Source organism: Lagopus muta, chromosome 27 (assembly GCF_023343835.1).
Source record: "Lagopus muta isolate bLagMut1 chromosome 27, bLagMut1 primary, whole genome shotgun sequence".
Lineage (NCBI taxonomy): Eukaryota > Metazoa > Chordata > Aves > Galliformes > Phasianidae > Lagopus > Lagopus muta.
In genome coordinates, this window is record NC_064459.1 from 2,477,398 (window position 1) to 2,500,642 (window position 23,245).

Genomic DNA, 23,245 nt, shown 5'->3' on the forward strand with positions numbered 1-23,245 from the left:
CGAAATCCCGTTTTTTAACCCAAAAATATCGCTTATTTTCATAGAAATCCCATTTTTTCCCCTTAAACATCCCTTATTTTCGTCGAAATCCCTGCTTTCAACCCTAATATATCGCTTATTTTCATAGAAATCCCTGTTTTTAACCCAAAAATATCGCTTATTTTCATGGAAATCCCTGTTTTTAACCCAAAAATATCGCTTATTTTCATAGAAATCCCTGTTTTTAACCCTAAAATATCGCTTATTTTCATAGAAATCCCTGTTTTTAACCCTAAATATCGCTTATTTTCATCAAAATCCCTGTTTTTAACCCAAAAATATCGCTTATTTTCATACAAATCCCTGTTTTTAACCCTAAAATATCGCTTATTTTCATAGAAATCCCTGTTTTTAACCCTAAAATATCGCTTATTTTCATAGAAATCCCTGTTTTTAACCCTAAAATATCGCTTATTTTCATCGAAATCCCGTTTTTTAACCCAAAAATATCGCTTATTTTCATAGAAATCCCATTTTTTCCCCTTAAACATCCCTTATTTTCGTCGAAATCCCTGCTTTCAACCCTAATATATCGCTTATTTTCATAGAAATCCCTGTTTTTAACCCAAAAATATCGCTTATTTTCATGGAAATCCCTGTTTTTAACCCAAAAATATCGCTTATTTTCATAGAAAATCCCTGTTTTTAACCCTAAAATATCGCTTATTTTCATAGAAATCCCTGTTTTTAACCCTAAAATATCGCTTATTTTCATCAAAATCCCTGTTTTTAACCCAAAAATATCGCTTATTTTCATACAAATCCCTGTTTTTAACCCTAAAATATCGCTTATTTTCATAGAAATCCCTGTTTTTAACCCTAAAATATCGCTTATTTTCATAGAAATCCCTGTTTTTAACCCTAAAATATCGCTTATTTTCATAGAAATCCCTGTTTTTAACCCAAAAATATCGCTTTTTTTCATAAAAATCCCTGTTTTTAACCCTAAAATATCGCTTATTTTCATAGAAATCCCTGTTTTTAACCCAAAAATATCGCTTATTTTCATCAAAATCCCTGTTTTTAACCTAAAATATCGCTTATTTTCATAGAAATCCCTGTTTTTCCCCTAAAATTTCACGTATTTTCATCAAAATCCCTGTTTTTTAACCTAAAATATCGCTTATTTTCATAGAAATCCCTGTTTTTCCCCTAAAATATCGCTTATTTTCATGGAAATCCCTGTTTTAACCCAAAAATATCGCTTATTTTCATACAAATCCCTGTTTTTAACCCTAAAATATCGCTTATTTTCATCAAAATCCCTGTTTTTAACCAAAAATATCGCTTATTTTCATACAAATCCCTGTTTTTAACCCTAAAATATCGCTTATTTTCATAGAAATCCCTGTTTTTAACCCTAAAATATCGCTTTTTTTTCATAGAAATCCCTGTTTTTAACCCTAAAATATCGCTTATTTTCATAGAAATCCCTGTTTTTAACCCAAAAATATCGCTTTTTTTCATAAAAATCCCTGTTTTTAACCCTAAAATATCGCTTATTTTCATAGAAATCCCTGTTTTTAACCCAAAAATATCGCTTATTTCCATCAAAATCCCTGTTTTTAACCTAAAATATCGCTTATTTTCATAGAAATCCCTGTTTTTCCCCTAAAATTTCACGTATTTTCATCAAAATCCCTGTTTTTAACCTAAAATATCGCTTATTTTCATAGAAATCCCTGTTTTTAACCCAAAAATATCGCTTATTTTCATGGAAATCCCTGTTTTTAACCCTTGAATATCGCTCATTTTCATAGAAATCCCTGTTTTTAACCCTAAAATATCGCTTATTTTCATGGAAATCCCTGTTTTTAACCCTAAAATATCGCTTATTTTCATAGAAATCCCTGTCTTTCCCCTTAAACATTGCTTTGTTCTAGCAATGCGCCAGGCAGACACCGTTCTGCGCGTGCGGTAGACTGGCACCCTACTGCGCATGCGCTGCGCAGGCAACCCTACTGCGCATGCGCTGCGCAGGCACCCTACTGCGCATGCGCTGCGCAGGCACCCTACTGCGCATGCGCTGCGCAGGCACCCCTACTGCGCATGCGCTGCGCAGGCACCCTACTGCGCATGCGCTGCGCAGGCACCCTACTGCGCATGCGCTGCGCAGGCACCCTACTGCGCATGCGCTGCGCAGGCACCCTACTGCGCATGCGCTGCGCAGGCACCCTACTGCGCATGCGCTGCGCAGGCACCCTACTGCGCAGGCTGTTATTTTTCTCGGAAAGCCGTGTTTTTCACCTTAAATATCGCTTATTTTCATTGAAATCCTGTTTTTCCCCTAAAATTTCGCGTATTTTCATCAAAATCCCTGTTTTTAACCTAAAATATCGCTTATTTTCATCAAAATCCCTGTTTTTAACCCAAAAATATCGCTTATTTTCATGGAAATCCCTGTTTTTAACCCTAAAATATCGCTCATTTTCATAGAGATCCCTGTTTTTAACCCAAAAATATCGCTTATTTTCATGGAAATCCCTGTTTTTCCCCAAAAATATCGCTTATTTTCATGGAAATCCCTGTTTTTCCCCAAAAATATCGCTTTTTTTCATAAAAATCCCTGTTTTTAACCCAAAATTATCGCTTATTTTCATAGAAATCCCTGTTTTTAACCCAAAAATATCGCTTATTTCCATCAAAATCCCTGTTTTTAACCTAAAATATCGCTTATTTTCATAGAAATCCCTGTTTTTCCCCTAAAATTTCACGTATTTTCATCAAAATCCCTGTTTTTTAACCTAAAATATCGCTTATTTTCATAGAAATCCCTGTTTTTAACCCTAAAATATCGCTTATTTTCATCGAAATCCCGTTTTTTAACCCAAAAATATCGCTTATTTTCATAGAAATCCCATTTTTTCCCCTTAAACATCCCTTATTTTCGTCGAAATCCCTGCTTTCAACCCTAATATATCGCTTATTTTCATAGAAATCCCTGTTTTTAACCCAAAAATATCGCTTATTTTCATGGAAATCCCTGTTTTTAACCCAAAAATATCGCTTATTTTCATCAAAATCCCTGTTTTTAACCCTAAAATATCGCTTATTTTCATAGAAATCCCTGTTTTTAACCCTAAAATATCGCTTATTTTCATCAAAATCCTGTTTTTAACCAAAAATATCGCTTATTTTCATACAAATCCCTGTTTTTAACCCTAAAATATCGCTTATTTTCATAGAAATCCCTGTTTTTAACCCTAAAATATCGCTTATTTTCATAGAAATCCCTGTTTTTAACCCTAAAATATCGCTTATTTTCATGGAAATCCCTGTTTTTAACCCTAAAATATCGCTTATTTTCATAGAAATCCCTGTCTTTCCCCTTAAACATTGCTTTGTTCTAGCAATGCGCCAGGCAGACACCGTTCTGCGCGTGCGGTATACTGGCACCCTACTGCGCATGCGCTGCGCAGGCACCCTACTGCGCAATGCGCTGCGCAGGCACCCCTACTGCGCATGCGCTGCGCAGGCACCCTACTGCGCAGGCTGTTATTTTTCTCGGAAAGCCGTGTTTTTCACCTTAAATATCGCTTATTTTCATTGAAATCCCTGCTTTCAACCCTAATATATCGCTTATTTTCATAGAAATCCCTGTTTTTAACCCTTGAATATCGCTTATTTTCATAGAAATCCCTGTTTTTAACCCTAAAATATCGCTTATTTTCATCGAAATCCCTGTTTTTAACCCTAAAATATCGCTTATTTTCATCGAAATCCCTGTTTTTAACCCTAAAATATCGCTTATTTTCATCGAAATCCCGTTTTTTAACCCAAAAATATCGCTTATTTTCATAGAAATCCCATTTTTTCCCCTTAAACATCCCTTATTTTCGTCGAAATCCCTGCTTTCAACCCTAATATATCGCTTATTTTCATAGAAATCCCTGTTTTTAACCCAAAAATATCGCTTATTTTCATGGAAATCCCTGTTTTTAACCCAAAAATATCGCTTATTTTCATAGAAATCCCTGTTTTTAACCAAAAATATCGCTTATTTTCATAGAAATCCCTGTTTTTCCCCTAAAATATCGCTTATTTCATAGAAATCCCTGTTTTTAACCCTAAAATATCGCTTATTTTCATCAAAATCCCTGTTTTTTAACCTAAAATATCGCTTATTTTCATACAAATCCCTGTTTTTAACCCTAAAATATCGCTTATTTTCATAGAAATCCCTGTTTTTAACCCTAAAATATCGCTTATTTTCATCGAAATCCCGTTTTTTAACCCAAAAATATCGCTTATTTTCATAGAAATCCCATTTTTTCCCCTTAAACATCCCTTATTTTCGTCGAAATCCCTGCTTTCAACCCTAATATATCGCTTATTTTCATAGAAATCCCTGTTTTTAACCCAAAAATATCGCTTATTTTCATGGAAAATCCCTGTTTTTAACCCAAAAATATCGCTTATTTTCATAGAAATCCCTGTTTTTAACCCTAAAATATCGCTTATTTTCATAGAAATCCCTGTTTTTAACCCTAAAATATCGCTTATTTTCATCAAAATCCCTGTTTTTAACCCAAAAATATCGCTTATTTTCATACAAATCCCTGTTTTTAACCCTAAAATATCGCTTATTTTCATAGAAATCCCTGTTTTTAACCCTAAAATATCGCTTATTTTCATAGAAATCCCTGTTTTTAACCCTAAAATATCGCTTATTTTCATCGAAATCCCGTTTTTTAACCCAAAAATATCGCTTATTTTCATAGAAATCCCATTTTTTCCCCTTAAACATCCCTTATTTTCGTCGAAATCCCTGCTTTCAACCCTAATATATCGCTTATTTTCATAGAAATCCCTGTTTTTAACCCAAAAATATCGCTTATTTTCATGGAAATCCCTGTTTTTAACCCAAAAATATCGCTTATTTTCATAGAAATCCCTGTTTTTAACCCTAAAATATCGCTTATTTTCATAGAAATCCCTGTTTTTAACCCTAAAATATCGCTTATTTTCATCAAAATCCTGTTTTTAACCCAAAAATATCGCTTATTTTCATACAAATCCCTGTTTTTAACCCTAAAATATCGCTTATTTTCATAGAAATCCCTGTTTTTAACCCTAAAATATCGCTTATTTTCATAGAAATCCCTGTTTTTAACCCTAAAATATCGCTTATTTTCATAGAAATCCCTGTTTTTAACCCAAAAATATCGCTTTTTTTCATAAAAATCCCTGTTTTTTAACCCTAAAATATCGCTTATTTTCATAGAAATCCCTGTTTTTAACCCAAAAATATCGCTTATTTTCATCAAAATCCCTGTTTTTAACCTAAAATATCGCTTATTTTCATAGAAATCCCTGTTTTTCCCCTAAAATTTCACGTATTTTCATCAAAATCCCTGTTTTTAACCTAAATATCGCTTATTTTCATAGAAATCCCTGTTTTTCCCCTAAAATATCGCTTATTTTCATGGAAATCCCTGTTTTTAACCCAAAAAATATCGCTTATTTTCATACAAATCCCTGTTTTTAACCCTAAAATATCGCTTATTTTCATCAAAATCCCTGTTTTTAACCCAAAAATATCGCTTATTTTCATACAAATCCCTGTTTTTTAACCCTAAAAATATCGCTTATTTTCATAGAAATCCCTGTTTTTAACCCTAAAATATCGCTTTTTTTCATAGAAATCCCTGTTTTTAACCCTAAAATATCGCTTATTTTCATAGAAATCCCTGTTTTTAACCCAAAAATATCGCTTTTTTTCATAAAAATCCCTGTTTTTAACCCTAAAATATCGCTTATTTTCATAGAAATCCCTGTTTTTAACCCAAAAATATCGCTTATTTCCATCAAAATCCCTGTTTTTAACCTAAAATATCGCTTATTTTCATAGAAATCCCTGTTTTTCCCCTAAAATTTCACGTATTTTCATCAAAATCCCTGTTTTTAACCTAAAATATCGCTTATTTTCATAGAAATCCCTGTTTTTCCCCTAAAATATCGCTTATTTTCATCAAAATCCCTGTTTTTAACCCAAAAATATCGCTTATTTTCATAGAAATCCCTGTTTTTAACCTAAAATATCGCTTATTTTCATAAAAATCCCTGTTTTTAACCCTAAAATATCGCTTATTTTCATAGAAATCCCTGTTTTTAACACAAAAATATCGCTTATTTTCATCAAAATCCCTGTTTTTCCCCTTAAATATCGCTTATTTTCATAGAAATCCCTGTTTTTAACCCAAAAATATCGCTTATTTTCATGGAAATCCCTGTTTTTCCCCAAAAATATCGCTTATTTTCATGGAAATCCCTGTTTTTCCCCAAAAATATCGCTTATTGTCATAGAAATCCCTGTTTTTAACCCTAAAATATCGCTTATTTTCATAGAAATCCCTGTTTTTAACCCAAAAATATCGCTTATTTTCATCAAAATCCCTGTTTTTAACCTAAAATATCGCTTATTTTCATAGAAATCCCTGTTTTTAACCCTAAAATATCGCTTATTTTCATAGAAATCCCTGTTTTTCCCCTAAAATATCGCTTATTTTCATAGAAATCCCTGTTTTTAACCCAAAAATATCGCTTATTTTCATGGAAATCCCTGTTTTTAACCCTTGAATATCGCTCATTTTCATAGAAATCCCTGTTTTTAACCCTAAAATATCGCTTATTTTCATGGAAATCCCTGTTTTTAACCCTAAAATATCGCTTATTTTCATAGAAATCCCTGTCTTTCCCCTTAAACATTGCTTTGTTCTAGCAATGCGCCAGGCAGACACCGTTCTGCGCGTGCGGTAGACTGGCACCCTACTGCGCATGCGCTGCGCAGGCACCCTACTGCGCATGCGCTGCGCAGGCACCCTACTGCGCATGCGCTGCGCAGGCACCCTACTGCGCATGCGCTGCGCAGGCACCCTACTGCGCATGCGCTGCGCAGGCACCCTACTGCGCATGCGCTGCGCAGGCACCCTACTGCGCATGCGCTGCGCAGGCACCCTACTGCGCATGCGCTGCGCAGGCACCCTACTGCGCATGCGCTGCGCAGGCACCCTACTGCGCAGGCTGTTATTTTTCTCGGAAAGCCGTGTTTTTCACCTTAAATATCGCTTATTTTCATTGAAATCCTGTTTTTCCCCTAAAATTTCGCGTATTTTCATCAAAATCCCTGTTTTTAACCTAAAATATCGCTTATTTTCATCAAAATCCCTGTTTTTAACCCAAAAATATCGCTTATTTTCATGGAAATCCCTGTTTTTAACCCTAAAATATCGCTCATTTTCATAGAGATCCCTGTTTTTAACCCAAAAATATCGCTTATTTTCATGGAAATCCCTGTTTTTCCCCAAAAATATCGCTTATTTTCATGGAAATCCCTGTTTTTCCCCAAAAATATCGCTTTTTTTCATAAAAATCCCTGTTTTTAACCCAAAATTATCGCTTATTTTCATAGAAATCCCTGTTTTTAACCCAAAAATATCGCTTATTTCCATCAAAATCCCTGTTTTTAACCTAAAATATCGCTTATTTTCATAGAAATCCCTGTTTTTCCCCTAAAATTTCACGTATTTTCATCAAAATCCCTGTTTTTAACCTAAAATATCGCTTATTTTCATAGAAATCCCTGTTTTTAACCCTAAAATATCGCTTATTTTCATCGAAATCCCGTTTTTTAACCCAAAAATATCGCTTATTTTCATAGAAATCCCATTTTTTCCCCTTAAACATCCCTTATTTTCGTCGAAATCCCTGCTTTCAACCCTAATATATCGCTTATTTTCATAGAAATCCCTGTTTTTTAACCCAAAAATATCGCTTATTTTCATGGAAATCCCTGTTTTTAACCCAAAAATATCGCTTATTTTCATCAAAATCCCTGTTTTTAACCCTAAAATATCGCTTATTTTCATAGAAATCCCTGTTTTTAACCCTAAAATATCGCTTATTTTCATCAAAATCCCTGTTTTTAACCCAAAAATATCGCTTATTTTCATACAAATCCCTGTTTTTAACCCTAAAATATCGCTTATTTTCATAGAAATCCCTGTTTTTAACCCTAAAATATCGCTTATTTTCATAGAAATCCCTGTTTTTAACCCTAAAATATCGCTTATTTTCATAGAAATCCCTGTTTTTAACCCAAAAATATCGCTTTTTTTCATAAAAATCCCTGTTTTTAACCCTAAAATATCGCTTATTTTCATAGAAATCCCTGTTTTTAACCCAAAAATATCGCTTATTTTCATCAAAATCCCTGTTTTTAACCTAAAATATCGCTTATTTTCATAGAAATCCCTGTTTTTTCCCCTAAAATTTCACGTATTTTCATCAAAATCCCTGTTTTTAACCGAAAATATCGCTTATTTTCATAGAAATCCCTGTTTTTAACCCTAAAATATCGCTTATTTTCATGGAAATCCCTGTTTTTAACCCAAAAATATCGCTTATTTTTCATAGAAATCCCTGTTTTTAACCCTAAAATATCGCTTATTTTCATAGAAATCCCTGTTTTTAACCCTAAAATATCGCTTATTTTCATCAAAATCCCTGTTTTTAACCCAAAAATATCGCTTATTTTCATACAAATCCCTGTTTTTAACCCTAAAATATCGCTTATTTTCATAGAAATCCCTGTTTTTAACCCTAAAATATCGCTTTTTTTCATAGAAATCCCTGTTTTTAACCCTAAAATATCGCTTATTTTCATAGAAATCCCTGTTTTTAACCCAAAATATCGCTTTTTTTCATAAAAATCCCTGTTTTTAACCCTAAAATATCGCTTATTTTCATAGAAATCCCTGTTTTTAACCCAAAAATATCGCTTATTTCCATCAAAATCCCTGTTTTTAACCTAAAATATCGCTTATTTTCATAGAAATCCCTGTTTTTCCCCTAAAATTTCACGTATTTTCATCAAAATCCCTGTTTTTAACCTAAAATATCGCTTATTTTCATAGAAATCCCTGTTTTTCCCCTAAAATATCGCTTATTTTCATCAAAATCCCTGTTTTTAACCCAAAAATATCGCTTATTTTCATAGAAATCCCTGTTTTTAACCTAAAATATCGCTTATTTTCATAAAAATCCCTGTTTTTAACCCTAAAATATCGCTTATTTTCATAGAAATCCCTGTTTTTAACACAAAAATATCGCTTATTTTCATCAAAATCCCTGTTTTTTCCCCTTAAATATCGCTTATTTTCATAGAAATCCCTGTTTTTAACCCAAAAATATCGCTTATTTTTCATGGAAATCCCTGTTTTTCCCCAAAAATATCGCTTATTTTCATGGAAATCCCTGTTTTTCCCCAAAAATATCGCTTATTGTCATAGAAATCCCTGTTTTTAACCCTAAAATATCGCTTATTTTCATAGAAATCCCTGTTTTTAACCCAAAAATATCGCTTATTTCATCAAAATCCCTGTTTTTAACCTAAAATATCGCTTATTTTCATAGAAATCCCTGTTTTTAACCCTAAAATATCGCTTATTTTCATAGAAATCCCTGTTTTTCCCCTAAAATATCGCTTATTTTCATAGAAATCCCTGTTTTTAACCCAAAATATCGCTTATTTTCATGGAAATCCCTGTTTTTAACCCTTGAATATCGCTCATTTTCATAGAAATCCCTGTTTTTAACCCTAAAATATCGCTTATTTTCATGGAAATCCCTGTTTTTAACCCTAAAATATCGCTTATTTTCATAGAAATCCCTGTCTTTCCCCTTAAACATTGCTTTGTTCTAGCAATGCGCCAGGCAGACACCGTTCTGCGCGTGCGGTAGACTGGCACCCCTACTGCGCATGCGCTGCGCAGGCACCCTACTGCGCATGCGCTGCGCAGGCACCCTACTGCGCATGCGCTGCGCAGGCACCCTACTGCGCATGCGCTGCGCAGGCACCCTACTGCGCATGCGCTGCGCAGGCACCCTACTGCGCATGCGCTGCGCAGGCACCCTACTGCGCATGCGCTGCGCAGGCACCCTACTGCGCATGCGCTGCGCAGGCACCCTACTGCGCATGCGCTGCGCAGGCACCCTACTGCGCATGCGCTGCGCAGGCACCCTACTGCGCATGCGCTGCGCAGGCACCCTACTGCGCATGCGCTGCGCAGGCACCCTACTGCGCATGCGCTGCGCAGGCACCCTACTGCGCATGCGCTGCGCAGGCACCCTACTGCGCAGGCTGTTATTTTTCTCGGAAAGCCGTGTTTTTCACCTTAAATATCGCTTATTTTCATTGAAATCCTGTTTTTCCCCTAAAATTTCGCGTATTTTCATCAAAATCCCTGTTTTTAACCTAAAATATCGCTTATTTTCATCAAAATCCCTGTTTTTAACCAAAAATATCGCTTATTTTCATGGAAATCCCTGTTTTTAACCCTAAAATATCGCTCATTTTCATAGAAATCCCTGTTTTTAACCCAAAAATATCGCTTATTTTCATGGAAATCCCTGTTTTTCCCAAAAATATCGCTTATTTTCATGGAAATCCCTGTTTTTTCCCCAAAAATATCGCTTTTTTTTCATAAAAATCCCTGTTTTTTAACCCAAAAATATCGCTTATTTTCATAGAAATCCCTGTTTTTAACCCAAAAAATATCGCTTATTTCCATCAAAATCCCTGTTTTTAACCTAAAATATCGCTTATTTTCATAGAAATCCCTGTTTTTCCCCTAAAATTTCACGTATTTTCATCAAAATCCCTGTTTTTAACCTAAAATATCGCTTATTTTCATAGAAATCCCTGTTTTTAACCCAAAAATATCGCTTATTTTCATCAAAATCCCTGTTTTTAACCTAAAATATCGCTTATTTTCATAGAAATCCCTGTTTTTAACCCTAAAATATCGCTTATTTTCATAGAAATCCCTGTTTTTCCCCTAAAATATCGCTTATTTTCATAGAAATCCCTGTTTTTAACCCAAAAATATCGCTTATTTTCATGGAAATCCCTGTTTTTAACCCTAAAATATCGCTTATTTTCATAGAAATCCCTGTTTTTAACCCAAAAATATCGCTTATTTTCATGGAAATCCCTGTTTTTCCCCAAAAATATCGCTTATTTTCATGGAAATCCCTGTTTTTCCCCAAAAATATCGCTTATTGTCATAGAAATCCCTGTTTTTAACCCTAAAATATCGCTTATTTTCATAGAAATCCCTGTTTTTCCCCTAAAATATCGCTTATTTTCATAGAAATCCCTGTTTTTAACCCAAAAATATCGCTTATTTTCATGGAAATCCCTGTTTTTAACCCTAAAATATCGCTCATTTTCATAGAAATCCCTGTTTTTAACCCTAAAATATCGCTTATTTTCATGGAAATCCCTGTTTTTAACCCTAAAATATCGCTTATTTTCATAGAAATCCCTGTCTTTCCCCTTAAACATTGCTTTGTTCTAGCAATGCGCCAGGCAGACACCGTTCTGCGCGTGCGGTAGACTGGCACCCTACTGCGCATGCGCTGCGCAGGCACCCTACTGCGCATGCGCTGCGCAGGCACCCTACTGCGCATGCGCTGCGCAGGCACCCTACTGCGCATGCGCTGCGCAGGCACCCTACTGCGCATGCGCTGCGCAGGCACCCTACTGCGCATGCGCTGCGCAGGCACCCTACTGCGCATGCGCTGCGCAGGCACCCTACTGCGCATGCGCTGCGCAGGCACCCTACTGCGCATGCGCTGCGCAGGCACCCTACTGCGCATGCGCTGCGCAGGCACCCTACTGCGCATGCGCTGCGCAGGCACCCTACTGCGCAGGCTGTTATTTTTCTCGGAAAGCCGTGTTTTTCACCTTAAATATCGCTTATTTTCATTGAAATCCCTGCTTTCAACCCTAATATATCGCTTATTTTCATAGAAATCCCTGTTTTTAACCCTAAAATATCGCTTATTTTCATCGAAATCCCGTTTTTTAACCCTTAAATATCGCTTATTTTCATAGAAATCCCATTTTTTCCCCTTAAACATCCCTTATTTTCGTCGAAATCCCTGCTTTCAACCCTAATATATCGCTTATTTTCATAGAAATCCCTGTTTTTAACCCAAAAATATCGCTTATTTTCATGGAAATCCCTCTTTTTAACCCAAAAATATCGCTTATTTTCATAGAAATCCCTGTTTTTAACCCTAAAATATCGCTTATTTTCATAGAAATCCCTGTTTTTCCCCTAAAATATCGCTTATTTTCATAGAAATCCCTGTTTTTAACCCTAAAATATCGCTTATTTTCATCAAAATCCCTGTTTTTAACCTAAAATATCGCTTATTTTCATAGAAATCCCTGTTTTTAACCCTAAAATATCGCTTTTTTTCATCGAAATCCCTGTTTTTAACCCTAAAATATCGCTTATTTTCATAGAAATCCCTGTTTTTAACCCTAAAATATCGCTTATTTCCATCAAAATCCCTGTTTTTAACCTAAAATATCGCTTATTTTCATAGAAATCCCTGTTTTTCCCCTAAAATATCGCTTATTTTCATAGAAATCCCTGTTTTTCCCCTAAAATATCGCTTATTTTCATAGAAATCCCTGTTTTTAACCCTAAAATATCGCTTATTTTCATAGAAATCCCTGTTTTTAACACAAAAATATCGCTTATTTTCATCAAAATCCCCGTTTTTTAACCCTTAAATATCGCTTATTTTCATAGAAATCCCATTTTTTCCCCTTAAACATCCCTTATTTTCGTCGAAATCCCTGCTTTCAACCCTAATATATCGCTTATTTTCATAGAAATCCCTGTTTTTAACCCAAAAATATCGCTTATTTTCATGGAAATCCCTGTTTTTAACCCAAAAATATCGCTTATTTCCATCAAAATCCCTGTTTTTAACCTAAAATATCGCTTATTTTCATAGAAATCCCTGTTTTTAACCCTAAAATATCGCTTATTTTCATGGAAATCCCTGTCTTTCCCCTTAAACATTGCTTTGTTCTAGCAATGCGCCAGGCAGACACCGTTCTGCGCGTGCGGTAGACTGGCACCCTACTGCGCATGCGCTGCGCAGGCACCCTACTGCGCATGCGCTGCGCAGGCACCCTACTGCGCATGCGCTGCGCAGGCACCCTACTGCGCATGCGCTGCGCAGGCACCCTACTGCGCATGCGCTGCGCAGGCACCCTACTGCGCATGCGCTGCGCAGGCACCCTACTGCGCATGCGCTGCGCAGGCACCCTACTGCGCATGCGCTGCGCAGGCACCCTACTGCGCATGCGCTGCGCAGGCACCCTACTGCGCATGCGCTGCGCAGGCACCCTACTGCGCATGCGCTGCGCAGGCACCCTACTGCGCATGCGCTGCGCAGGCACCCTACTGCGCATGCGCTGCGCAGGCACCCTACTGCGCAGGCTGTTATTTTTCTCGGAAAGCCGTGTTTTTCACCTTAAATATCGCTTATTTTCATTGAAATCCCTGCTTTCAACCCTAATATATCGCTTATTTTCATAGAAATCCCTGTTTTTAACCCTAAAATATCGCTTATTTTCATCGAAATCCCGTTTTTTAACCCTTAAATATCGCTTATTTTCATAGAAATCCCATTTTTTCCCCTTAAACATCCCTTATTTTCGTCGAAATCCCTGCTTTCAACCCTAATATATCGCTTATTTTCATAGAAATCCCTGTTTTTAACCCAAAAATATCGCTTATTTTCATGGAAATCCCTGTTTTTAACCCAAAAATATCGCTTATTTTCATAGAAATCCCTGTTTTTAACCCAAAAATATCGCTTATTTTCATAGAAATCCCTGTTTTTCCCCTAAAATATCGCTTATTTTCATAGAAATCCCTGTTTTTAACCCTAAAATATCGCTTATTTTCATCAAAATCCCTGTTTTTAACCTAAAATATCGCTTATTTTCATACAAATCCCTGTTTTTAACCCTAAAATATCGCTTATTTTCATAGAAATCCCTGTTTTTAACCCTAAAATATCGCTTATTTTCATCGAAATCCCGTTTTTTAACCCTTAAATATCGCTTATTTTCATAGAAATCCCATTTTTTCCCCTTAAACATCCCTTATTTTCGTCGAAATCCCTGCTTTCAACCCTAATATATCGCTTATTTTCATAGAAATCCCTGTTTTTAACCCAAAAATATCGCTTATTTTCATGGAAATCCCTCTTTTTAACCCAAAAATATCGCTTATTTTCATAGAAATCCCTGTTTTTAACCCTAAAATATCGCTTATTTTCATAGAAATCCCTGTTTTTAACCCTAAAATATCGCTTATTTTCATCAAAATCCCTGTTTTTAACCCAAAAATATCGCTTATTTTCATACAAATCCCTGTTTTTAACCCTAAAATATCGCTTATTTTCATAGAAATCCCTGTTTTTAACCCTAAAATATCGCTTATTTTCATAGAAATCCCTGTTTTTAACCCTAAAATATCGCTTATTTTCATAGAAATCCCTGTTTTTAACCCAAAAATATCGCTTTTTTTCATAAAAATCCCTGTTTTTAACCCAAAAATATCGCTTATTTTCATAGAAATCCCTGTTTTTAACCCAAAAATATCGCTTATTTCCATCAAAATCCCTGTTTTTAACCTAAAATATCGCTTATTTTCATAGAAATCCCTGTTTTTCCCCTAAAATTTCACGTATTTTCATCAAAATCCCTGTTTTTAACCTAAAATATCGCTTATTTTCATAGAAATCCCTGTTTTTCCCCTAAAATATCGCTTATTTTCATCAAAATCCCTGTTTTTAACCCAAAAATATCGCTTATTTTCATAGAAATCCCTGTTTTTCCCCTAAAATATCGCTTATTTTCATAGAAATCCCTGTTTTTAACCCTAAAATATCGCTTATTTTCATAGAAATCCCTGTTTTTAACACAAAAATATCGCTTATTTTCATCAAAATCCCTGTTTTTCCCCTTAAATATCGCTTATTTTCATAGAAATCCCTGTTTTTAACCCAAAAATATCGCTTATTTTCATGGAAATCCCTGTTTTTCCCCAAAAATATCGCTTATTTTCATGGAAATCCCTGTTTTTCCCCAAAAATATCGCTTATTGTCATAGAAATCCCTGTTTTTAACCCTAAAATATCGCTTATTTTCATAGAAATCCCTGTTTTTAACCCAAAAATATCGCTTATTTTCATCAAAATCCCTGTTTTTAACCAAAAATATTGCTTATTTTCATCGAAATCCCTGTTTTTCCCCTTTAATATCGCGTATTTTCGTAGAAATCCCTGTTTGTAACCCTTAAATATCGCTTATTTTCATCGAAATCCCTGTTTTTAACCCTTGAATATCGCTTATTTTCATAGAAATCCCTGTTTTTAACCCTAAAATATCGCTTATTTTCATGGAAATCCCTGTTTTTAACCCTAAAATATCGCTTATTTTCATCGAAATCCCTGTTTTTCCCCTTGAATATCGCGTATTTTCGTAGAAATCCCTGTTTGTAACCCTTAAATATCGCTTATTTTCATCGAAATCCCTGTTTTTAACCCTAAAATATCGCTTATTTTCATAGAAATCCCTGTTTTTAACCCCAAAATATCGCTTATTTTCATCGAAATCCCTGTTTGTAACCCTTAAATATCGCTTATTTTCATCGAAATCCCTGTTTTTAACCTAAAATATTGCTTATTTTCATAGAAATCCCTGATTTAACCCTAAAATATCGCTTATTTTCATCGAAATCCCTGTTTTTAACCCTAAAATATCGCTTATTTTCATAGAAATCCCTGTTTGTAACCTAAAATATCGCTTATTTTCATAGAAATCCCTGTTTTTAACCCAAAAATATCGCTTATTTTCATGGAAATCCCTGTTTTTAACCTAAAATATTGCTTATTTTCATGGAAATCCCTGTTTTTAACCCTAAAATATCGCTTATTTTCATCGAAATCCCTGATTTAACCCTAAAATATTGCTTATTTTCATAGAAATCCCTGTTTTTAACCCTAAAATATCGCTTATTTTCATAGAAATCCCTGTTTTTAACCTAAAATATCGCTTATTTTCATAGAAATCCCTGTTTTTAACCCTAAAATATCGCTTATTTTCATAGAAATCCTTGTTTTTAACCCCAAAATATTGCTTATTTTCATGGAAATCCCTGTTTTTAACCCTAAAATATCGCTTATTTTCATCAAAATCCCTGTTTTTCCCCTTAAATATCACTTATTTTCATAGAAATCCCTTTTTTTCCCCTAAAATATCGCTTATTTTCATGGAAATCCCTGATTTAACCCTAAAATATCGCTTATTTTCATCGAAATCCCTGTTTTTAACCCTAAAATATCGCTTATTTTCATAGAAATCCCTGTTTTTAACCCTAAAATATCGCTTATTTTCATAGAAATCCCTGTTTTTAACCCCAAAACATTGCTTATTTTCATGGAAATCCCTGTTTTTAACCCTAAAATATCGCTTATTTTCATAGAAATCCCTGTTTTTTCCCCTTAAATATCGCTTATTTTCATAGAAATCCCTTTTTTTCCCCTAAAATATCGCTTATTTTCATCAAAATCCCTGTTTTTAACCCTAAAATATCGCTTTTTTTCATCGAAATCCCTGTTTTTAACCTAAAATATCGCTTATTTTCATCGAAATCCCTGTTTTTAACCTTAAAATATCGCTTATTTTCATAGAAATCCCTGTTTTTAACCCCAAAATATTGCTTATTTTCATCGAAATCCCTTTTTTTCCTCTAAAATATCGCTTATTTTCATCAAAATCCCTGTTTTTAACCCTAAAATATCACTTATTTTCATCGAAATCCCTGTTTTTAACCAAAAATATTGCTTATTTTCATCGAAATCCCTGTTTTTCCCCTTTAATATCGCGTATTTTCGTAGAAATCCCTGTTTGTAACCCTTAAATATCGCTTATTTTCATCGAAATCCCTGTTTTTAACCCTTGAATATCGCTTATTTTCATAGAAATCCCTGTTTTTAACCCTAAAATATCGCTTATTTTCATGGAAATCCCTGTTTTTAACCCTAAAATATCGCTTATTTTCATCGAAATCCCTGTTTTTCCCCTTGAATATCGCGTATTTTCGTAGAAATCCCTGTTTGTAACCCTTGAATATCGCTTATTTTCATCGAAATCCCTGTTTTTAACCCTAAAATATCGCTTATTTTCATAGAAATCCCTGTTTTTAACCCCAAAATATCGCTTATTTTCATCGAAATCCCTGTTTGTAACCCTTAAATATCGCTTATTTTCATCGAAATCCCTGTTTTTAACCTAAAATATTGCTTATTTTCATAGAAATCCCTGTTTTTAACCCTAAAATATCGCTTATTTTCATGGAAATCCCTGATTTAACCCTAAAATATCGCTTATTTTCATCGAAATCCCTGTTTTTAACCCTAAAATATCGCTTATTTTCATAGAAATCCCTGTTTGTAACCTAAAATATCGCTTATTTTCATAGAAATCCCTGTTTTTAACCCTTAAATATCGCTTATTTTCATGGAAATCCCTGTTTTTAACCTAAAATATTGCTTATTTTCATAGAAATCCCTGTTTTTAACCCTAAAATATCGCTTATTTTCATCGAAATCCCTGATTTAACCCTAAAATATCGCTTATTTTCATAGAAATCCCTGTTTTTAACCCTAAAATATCGCTTATTTTCATAGAAATCCCTGTTTTTAACCTAAAATATCGCTTATTTTCATAGAAATCCCTGTTTTTAACCCTAAAATATCGCTTATTTTCATAGAAATCCTTGTTTTTAACCCCAAAATATTGCTTATTTTCATGGAAATCCCTGTTTTTAACCCTAAAATATCGCTTATTTTCATCAAAATCCCTGTTTTTCCCCTTAAATATCACTTATTTTCATAGAAATCCCTTTTTTTCCCCTAAAATATCGCTTATTTTCATGGAAATCCCTGATTTAACCCTAAAATATCGCTTATTTTCATCGAAATCCCTGTTTTTAACCCTAAAATATCGCTTATTTTCATAGAAATCCCTGTTTTTAACCCTAAAATATCGCTTATTTTCATAGAAATCCCTGTTTTTAACCCCAAAACATTGCTTATTTTCATGGAAATCCCTGTTTTTAACCCTAAAATATCGCTTATTTTCATAGAAATCCCTGTTTTTCCCCTTAAATATCGCTTATTTTCATAGAAATCCCTTTTTTTCCCCTAAAATATCGCTTATTTTCATCAAAATCCCTGTTTTTAACCCTAAAATATCGCTTATTTTCATCGAAATCCCTGTTTTTAACCAAAAATATTGCTTATTTTCATCGAAATCCCTGTTTTTCCCCTTGAATATCGCGTATTTTCGTAGAAATCCCTGTTTGTAACCCTTAAATATCGCTTATTTTCATCGAAATCCCTGTTTTTAACCCTTGAATATCGCTTATTTTCATAGAAATCCCTGTTTTTAACCCTAAAATATCGCTTATTTTCATGGAAATCCCTGTTTTTAACCCTAAAATATCGCTTATTTTCATCGAAATCCCTGTTTTTCCCCTTGAATATCGCGTTTTTTCGTAGAAATCCCTGTTTGTAACCTAAAATATCGCTTATTTTCATCGAAATCCCTGTTTTTAACCTTAAATATCGCTTATTTTCATGGAAATCCCTTTTTTTCCCCTTGAATATCGCTTATTTTCATAGAAATCCCTGTTTTTAACCCTAAAATATCGCTTATTTTCATCGAAATCCCTGTTTTTAACCCTAAAATATCGCTTATTTTCATGGAAATCCCTGTTTTTAACCTAAAATATCGCTTATATTCATCAAAATCCCTGTTTTTCCCCTTAAATATCGCTTATTTTCATGGAAATCCCTGTTTTTAACCTAAAATATTGCTTATTTTCATCGAAATCCCTGTTTTTAACCTAAAATATCGCTTATTTTCATGGAAATCCCTGTTTTTAACCCTAAAATATCGCTTATTTTCATAGAAATCCCTGTTTTTAACCCTTGAATATCGCTTATTTTCATAGAAATCCCTGTTTTTAACCCTAAAATATCGCTTATTTTCATCGAAATCCCTGTTTTTAACCCTAAAATATCGCTTATTTTCATCGAAATCCCTGTTTTTAACCCTAAAATATCGCTTATTTTCATAGAAATCCCTGTTTTTAACCCTAAAATATCGCTTATTTTCATAGAAATCCCTGTTTTTAACCTAAAATATCGCTTATTTTCATAGAAATCCCTGTTTTTAACCCTAAAATATCGCTTATTTTCATAGAAATCCCTGTTTTTAACCCTAAAATATCGCTTATTTTCATAGAAATCCCTGTTTTTCCCCTTGAATATCGCTTATTTTCATGGAAATCCCTGTTTTTCCCCTAAAATATCGCTTATTTTCATGGAAATCCCTGTTTTTAACCCTAAAATATTGCTTATTTTCATCGAAATCCCTGTTTTTAACCCTAAAATATCGCTTATTTTCATGGAAATCCCTGTTTTTCCCCTAAAATATCGCTTATTTTCATAGAAATCCCTGTTTTTCCCCTTGAATATCGCGTATTTTCGTAGAAATCCCTGTTTGTAACCCTAAAATATCGCTTATTTTCATAGAAATCCCTGTTTTTAACCTAAAATATCGCTTATTTTCATAGAAATCCCTGTTTTTAACCCTAAAATATCGCTTATTTTCATCGAAATCCCTGTTTTTAACCAAAAATATCGCTTATTTTCATCGAAATCCCTGTTTTTCCCCTTTAATATCGCGTATTTTCGTAGAAATCCCTGTTTGTAACCCTTAAATATCGCTTATTTTCATCGAAATCCCTGTTTTTAACCCTTGAATATCGCTTATTTTCATAGAAATCCCTGTTTTTATCCCTAAAATATCGCTTATTTTCATGGAAATCCCTGTTTTTAACCCTAAAATATCGCTTATTTTCATGGAAATCCCTGTTTTTAACCCTAAAATATCGCTTATTTTCATCGAAATCCCTGTTTTTCCCCTTGAATATCGCGTATTTTCATGGAAATCCCTGTTTTTAACCCTAAAATATCGCTTATTTTCATGGAAATCCCTGTTTTTAACCCTAAAATATCGCTTATTTTCATAGAAATCCCTGTTTTTCCCCTTGAATATCGCTTATTTTCATGGAAATGCCTGTTTTTCCCCTAAAATATCGCTTATTTTCATCGAAATCCCTGTTTTTAACCCTAAAATATCGCTTATTTTCATGGAAATCCCTGTTTTTAACCCTAAAATATCGCTTATTTTCATAGAAATCCCGGTTTTTCCCCTTGAATATCGCTTATTTTCATGGAAATCCCTGTTTTTATCCTAAATTATCGCTTATTTTCATAGAAATCCCTGTTTTTAACCTTAAATATCACTTATTTTCATAGAAATCCCTGTTTTTAACCCTAAAATATCGCTTATTTTCATGGAAATCCCTGTTTTTAACCCTAAAATATCGCTTATTTTCATAGAAATCCCTGTTTTTAACCTAAAATATCGCTTATTTTCATAGAAATCCCTGTTTGTAACCCTAAAATATCGCTTATTTTCATGGAAATCCCTGTTTTTCCCCTAAAATATCGCTTATTTTCATCGAAATCCCTGTTTTTAACCCTAAAATATCGCTTATTTTCATCGAAATCCCTGTTTTTAACCCTAAAATATCGCTTATTTTCATGGAAATCCCTGTTTTTTCCCCTAAAATATCGCTTATTTTCATAGAAATCCCTGTTTTCCCCCTTGAATATCGCTTATTTTCATGGAAATCCCTGTTTTTAACCCTAAAATATCGCTTATTTTCATCGAAATCCCTGTTTTTCCCCTTGAATATCGCGTATTTTCGTAGAAATCCCTGTTTTTAACCCTAAAATATCGCTTATTTTCATCGAAATCCCTGTTTTTAACCTAAAATATCGCTTATTTTCATAGAAATCCCTGTTTTTAACCTAAAATATCGCTTATTTTCATAGAAATCCCTGTTTTTAACCCTAAAATATCGCTTATTTTCATCGAAATCCCTGTTTTTAACCCTAAAATATCGCTTATTTTCATGGAAATCCCTGTTTTTAACCTAAAATATCGCTTATTTTCATGGAAATCCCTGTTTTTCCCCTTAAATATCGCTTATTTTCATGGAAATCCCTGTTTTTAACCCTAAAATATCGCTTATTTTCATGGAAATCCCTGTTTTTAACCCAAAAATATCGCTTATTTTCATAGAAATCCCTGTTTTTAACCCTTAAATATCGCTTATTTTCATCAAAATCCCTGATTTAACCCTAAAATATCGCTTATTTTCATCGAAATCCCTGTTTTTAACCCTAAAATATCGCTTATTTTCATAGAAATCCCTGTTTTTAACCTAAAATATCGCTTATTTTCATAGAAATCCCTGTTTTTAACCCTAAAATATCGCTTATTTTCATAGAAATCCCTGTTTTTTCCCCTTGAATATCGCTTATTTTCATGGAAATCCCTGTTTTTCCCCTTGAATATCGCTTATTTTCATGGAAATCCCTGTTTTTAACCAAAAATATTGCTTATTTTCATCGAAATCCCTGTTTTTAACCCTAAAATATCGCTTATTTTCATGGAAATCCCTGTTTTTTCCCCTAAAATATCGCTTATTTTCATAGAAATCCCTGTTATTCCCCTAAAATATCGCTTATTTTCATAGAAATCCCTGTTTTCCCCCTTGAATATCGCTTATTTTCATGGAAATCCCTGTTTTTAACCCTAAAATATCGCTTATTTTCATCGAAATCCCTGTTTTTCCCCTTGAATATCGCGTATTTTCGTAGAAATCCCTGTTTGTAACCCTTAAATATCGCTTATTTTCATCGAAATCCCTGTTTTTAAACTAAAATATCGCTTATTTTCATCGAAATCCCGTTTTTTAACCCTTAAATATCGCTTATTTTCATAGAAATCCCATTTTTTCCCCTTAAACATCCCTTATTTTCGTCGAAATCCCTGCTTTCAACCCTAATATATCGCTTATTTTCATAGAAATCCCTGTTTTTAACCCAAAAATATCGCTTATTTTCATGGAAATCCCTGTTTTTAACCCAAAAATATCGCTTATTTTCATAGAAATCCCTGTTTTTAACCCTAAAATATCGCTTATTTTCATGGAAATCCCTGTTTTTAACCCTAAAATATCGCTTATTTTCATGGAAATCCCTGTTTTTAACCCTAAAATATCGCTTATTTTCATAGAAATCCCTGTTCTTAACCCTTAAATATCGCTTATTTTCATGGAAATCCCTGATTTAACCCTAAAATATCGCTTATTTTCATCGAAATCCCTGTTTTTAACCTAAAATATCGCTTATTTTCATAGAAATCCCTGTTTCTCCCCTTGAATATCGCTTATTTTCATAGAAATCCCTGTTTTTAACCTTAAATATCGCTTATTTTCATAGAAATCCCTGTTTTTAACCCTAAAATATCGCTTATTTTCATAGAAATCCCTGTTTTTCCCCTAAAATATCGCTTATTTTCATCAAAATCCCTGATTTTAACCCTAAAATATCGCTTATTTTCATAGAAATCCCTGTTTTTAACCCTAAAATATCGCTTATTTTCATAGAAATCCCTGTTTTTAACCCTAAAATATCGCTTATTTTCATGGAAATCCCTGTTTTTAACCTAAAATATCGCTTATTTTCATAGAAATCCCTGTTTTTAACCCCAAAATATCGCTTATTTTCATGGAAATCCCTGTTTTTAACCCTAAAATATCGCTTATTTTCATAGAAATCCCGGTTTTTCCCCTTGAATATCGCTTATTTTTATTGAAATCCCTGTTTTTATCCTAAATTATCGCTTATTTTCATCGAAATCCTTGTTTTTCCCCTTGAATATCGCGTATTTTCGTAGAAATCCCTGTTTGTAACCCCAAAATATCGCTTATTTTCATAGAAGTCCCTGTTTTTAACCCTTGAATATCGCTTATTTTCATAGAAATCCCTGTTTTTAACCTAAAATATCGCTTATTTTCATGGAAATCCCTGTTTTTAACCCTAAAATATCGCTTATTTTCATAGAAATCCCTGTTTTTAACCCTAAAATATCGCTTATTTTCATAGAAATCCCTGTTTTTCCCCTTGAATATCGCGTATTTTCGTAGAAATCCCTGTTTGTAACCCTTAAATATCGCTTATTTTCATGGAAATCCCTGATTTAACCCTAAAATATCGCTTATTTTCATCGAAATCCCTGTTTTTAACCCTTGAATATCGCTTATTTTCATCGAAATCCCTGTTTTTCCCCTGAAATATCGCAGCAAATAGAAAATAAAAATGGAAATCCAGCCTGGCA

General features: G+C 33.7%; 1 long non-coding RNA gene across 4 annotated transcripts; it reads right to left on the minus strand.

The window, feature by feature from the left end:
* Window positions 1–287: 287 nt before the first annotated feature.
* LOC125685273 (uncharacterized) lies at window positions 288–15,706 on the minus strand. Of its 4 annotated transcripts, XR_007373413.1 has the most exons (6): window positions 10,712–15,706; window positions 8,724–9,054; window positions 5,867–6,613; window positions 5,323–5,404; window positions 1,316–1,691; window positions 288–563 (listed from the first exon to the last, which is right to left on the minus strand). It is a non-coding gene; the product is annotated as an uncharacterized LOC125685273 (long non-coding RNA). The 4 variants fall into 4 exon arrangements; XR_007373416.1 differs by lacking the exon at window positions 5,867–6,613 and having other exon boundaries at window positions 8,849–9,054; XR_007373414.1 differs by lacking the exons at window positions 288–563; window positions 1,316–1,691; window positions 5,323–5,404 and having other exon boundaries at window positions 5,652–6,446; window positions 8,849–9,054.
* Window positions 15,707–23,245: the final 7,539 nt, after the last annotated feature.